The following is a 4,390-nucleotide window of genomic DNA, read 5'->3' on the forward strand; positions in this document are numbered from 1 at the left end:
AGCCCAGTCTCTGTCACAGTTTGGGTTATTTAGAGAAGCAAAATAGCTGTGAAAGAAACCAAGGAGCTCATGTTACATAGTCTTGATAAAAGGATACAGATAATTTACACCAAAAAAGCTAAATAAACGTGAAGTCAAATCTAATTTTTACACTCTACTCATATTGTATTTCAGTTCAGAGTCCCTCAAGTTTACAAATCTGGACTAACAAGTACCTTTGCCATTACAATTCCTGACCCAATCCCAACTCCCCAATTTCCCACTGCCTTTGTTTTCTACTTCCATTTGTGAGTTGTAAAAATGTTTAGATTTTTAAATACTCTATGGGTTTTACCTTTAGAACTTTGAAAAGCAAAACAGTCTAAGGAGCTGACCCTGAAGGTAGAGCTGGTAAGTCTAAAAAGATGCCACCCCTACCTAAAAATATCTTCCCTAAATTGCACAAAATGTTCACTTCATTTTTTTATACTGCCTGAAAGCCCAACATTCATCCATTCATTCAACAAATAATATTGAAAGTTTAACATATCCCAGGCCCTATGCAAGATACTCATTCCTTCACAGATTAAATTAATTTGGATTAATAAACCTCTTTTTTAAAATGCAAATATTGGATTTCCAGCACGGATAAACTATTTAAACTATTTCCAGCCATCTAAACATTAGTGTGAATTAATTCAATCATAACACTTTCTGCTATCTCCAACTTAGATCAGTGAGTGGTGCTGATGTGAACTGTGTTAATGAAAAGGGGAGGTGAATTAGGAATGTAGAAAACTCTGAAAAGAAGGCTGGGCTTGGGATTTAGAAAACTATTAGTATACTGGGTAAATAGGTGCCTGAGCACAAGGAGACAGGACAAAGGTATCCAAAAAAAAAGGAGGTTAAAGTATACCAAAGCCAGGGCTTCCCTGGTGGCGCAGTGGTTGAGAGTCCGCCTGCCAATGCAGGGGATACGGGTTCGTGCCCCGGTCCGGAAAGATCCCACATGCCGCGGAGCGGCTAGGCCCTTGAACCACGGACGCTGAGCCTGTGCGTCCGGAGCCTGTTGCTCCGCAACGAGAGAGGCCACAACAGTGAGAGGCCCGCTTACCGCAAAAAAAAAAAAAAAAAAAAGTATACCAAAGCCAAACTGGCTAAACACTTTGTCCAACTCAGTCTAGGAGAGGAAAAAAAACTCTTCTTCTTCTACCAAAACCATATGTCACTCTGTTCTTAGCATTCAGATTACAGGCTAGTACTTTTAGGGACATAATTGAATTCCTTAGAGATAGCCTAGATACCTGATCATTGTTTAATTCATTCATCAGACACTCATCTTGAACTACTTACCATGTTCTTTCTATGAGAAAATGCCTTCCCAATCCAAATAACACATATGTTGTATTCTGGAATCCTCTTGATTTACTAGCTACAGAATTTTTGAAGAACAATTAAAAAGCTTCTCTTGTTCACCTCTTCACTCACTAGGCCTGTGAGGGTATCAAGATAAGATCTACATCAAGGGCATAAAGAACAATTAATTTATCTGTTACTTAGGGGCCTCTCTACAGATCACTAACCCTAAATTCATATGTACAAGTCAATAATGCCTATCAGTGAAGACTAATACATTCAAATGTCTACTTATTACTGTTTTGTGAACATTTATTTGAGTAACAGGACTTTAATTCGGAAGTTTCATCTTAGACACCAAGATACCCTAAGGGATGTATTCCAAAGAAACTGCCAGGTTATATGCAGAATTTAAAAAGGAATGTTTGAAAAGTAGTTACAAGACTCTTGAAAACCCTTTACTCCCACCAAGGAAGTAAAATGGTAATGTTGTGTTTTGTTTTGTTTTTTCATCTTTTAATTCCTATGGGGTTCAACAATTCTTTATCAGTTAACATTCTCATTGACAAAGACCAATTTATATTAACTATAGTTATATATAACATATCAAGGGGGTACATGGGAAAATCAGAACACAAGACTTCATCAGCTAAATAGAGTTTAACTCAGTTTGCTGTTATGGAGACAAGATAGATACATTGAAGCATAAACAAAATATTACGCTCAGAATAACAGCATTCCAGAAGAAAATGGAAAGCTGAAGATACAATAAAGGTCTCTAATTTACAATATGTATAATTATATAATTTATTAAAATCAACACAATTCATGTATAAAATATTAACATGGCAGCCATTAAGTTTGTTAAGCACTTCAAATACTGAAATGTTAAGACAGTAAAACTACACTAAGCACCTTTTGCATCAAGGGATCTAATCTAGCTCACTAGTTCAGGCTGAACATTCACTCCGCAGTATTTCTTCAGGCATGCAAAAAACAGGGCTAACAGGTTTCATCTGTTCTTCTCCCAAAGGTGACAATCCAGCAATTCCAAATAGAGTATGAAAAGGATCTACCATATCTCCTGGCCTGTCTGCAAATCCTCCCGTTTCTTCATCTTGACATGCTAAAATGAAACTGCGCAGTTTCTCTCTGTCAATCCAATGAAGCCTTCCAATTATCTTTAGGGAAGCCAACACCCACCACGAATAGCATACATCTGGTAACTTCTCTGGCCTTCCATTGAGTCCACCTGATGGAAGCTGTCGTTCACAAAGCCACCAACCAAGTAAATCAGAATTTACTCAATGCAACTGCCTAGTAATAGCCAGGAATCCTGTGCAACAATAGATCTGCCCAGCATGGGATTCAGAACCTAGCCTGCAACCAAATCCACCATCAAAGTTCATACATGATAAAACAAGTTCGATTGCCTTTTCCACATTAATAGCATCCAGCTTCCCCAATAGAGCCAAAGTTGCCACCACACAAAAAGAGAATCTTGTGTTGATTTCTCCCTATTATATAAAAGTAGATTTTCACATCCCATGAAGCAGCTGGTCTCTCCTGCCTGCACTGCATTCAGCCCTTATCTTTTAGACTGGCCCCCTGTGTTCCAGTACTCCTGTATGCTGATATAACTAGCACAGTGCATGCTGAAACTTCCAGCAGACCATTAACTCCAGTTAGACCAGCTGCTTAGTGGGACCCCAAATATCTCCAGTGAAAGAACCATCTTCTTTCTGTAGACTCTGAACATATTCCACAACTTTATTTACATCAATAACATTAATACTATCATAGAGAGTAAGAATCTGGACAGCACTAAGAGTGTACAAAAGATGAGGATCATGTCCAATACTAGCACTTATTCCACCACACTCGTGTTGACAAGAATTAATGTCAGAATTTCTTCTCTATTCATGCGATGTAGCTGTCCCATGAGATCCATTACAGTCAGACCCCAATAGATGCCACTCATTCTCAAATATTCAGACATACAGTATTCGTAATCATCTTTCTTTGAGCCATAGGATGCTATATAATCTGCATGCTTCTCCACTAATAGGGTGTCGGGCGCATCTGACTTGTTAATAACATCCTTCTGCGGTGTGCCCATGTCTGAGACTGAAAAGAGCTGGTAATGTTTTTGAAGACTGAAATAAGATTTATGAGGAGGGTCATTCTTTGGAGATAGGCATCAGTGTGCTGAGGGGGACTGGGGGTAGAAGATGCATTCCCTTTAGATTAAGCTTGAAGAGAAGGGCTAAAATGTGTGCTCTGGTGTGTATCAGCAGGAGTTTAGGAGGCACAGTGGATAGTTATCCAATATATCCCTTAGGAATCTCAAGGAAAGAGGCTCTGCTATCAATCTGAGGTGGCAAGTAGTGAAAGACATCAATATGGGCTACACCAGTGTGGCTCCATTCTACTGCTTATGAGGGCAAGGATTCGTAACTGTGGTCCAGGTGAGCAAGAGCCAGCCTGGAGCCTGTGAAAATATGGCTGAAAAGGACTGTCTAGAGGGGCAAGGTAACCCCAACTGGGGTAGACCCATGAGGGGCTGATGAGTGCAGATGAGAACGCATCATCTAGTCCCAAATTATCCACACTTTAGGAGGCATGGTGAGAGGCTCCCAGTGGGCTTCTCTGAAGAACCTAACAAAGAGCCCATGAGAGGAAGAACCAGATTGAAACCCCCAATGCCACCTTATGGCAGTGTCAGCCAATAAGACTTTCTTGGCCTCTTTCTGACTTTTCCTTCCAGAACTTCAACTCTAGCAGCATCAAATATTACCATTAGTGAGGGAGAAGGAGGTAAGAAAGAAATCGAAGTGCTGGTCTGCAACAAGCCCTTGTGAGGACAAGGCGTCCCTCTAACCGTGAATAAAGTTTGAAGCTCTGATTATTACAGGGGGACCTAGGGATTTCTAATTATTCAAGGAGACTGTGTTTGTGACTTAAAGTGGCTGCAGGGCTTTTTATTACCTAGGAGTGAATAGAAAATCTTTGGACTGCAAGACTTTTTATCCAGGGTCAGGGGACGAACTTCTCC

General features: G+C 40.0%; 1 pseudogene; it reads right to left on the reverse strand.

Moving 5' to 3' along the window:
- Positions 1 to 1,825: 1,825 nt before the first annotated feature.
- LOC111164048 (geranylgeranyl transferase type-2 subunit beta-like) lies at positions 1,826 to 3,517 on the reverse strand (annotated as a pseudogene).
- Between the last annotated feature and the right edge of the window lie 873 nt (positions 3,518 to 4,390).

Source organism: Delphinapterus leucas, chromosome 1 (assembly GCF_059928025.1).
Source record: "Delphinapterus leucas isolate spDelLeu-1000000601 "Yukka" chromosome 1, BTC_Dleu_Yukka2, whole genome shotgun sequence".
In the NCBI taxonomy this organism is placed as follows: Eukaryota; Metazoa; Chordata; class Mammalia; order Artiodactyla; family Monodontidae; genus Delphinapterus; species Delphinapterus leucas.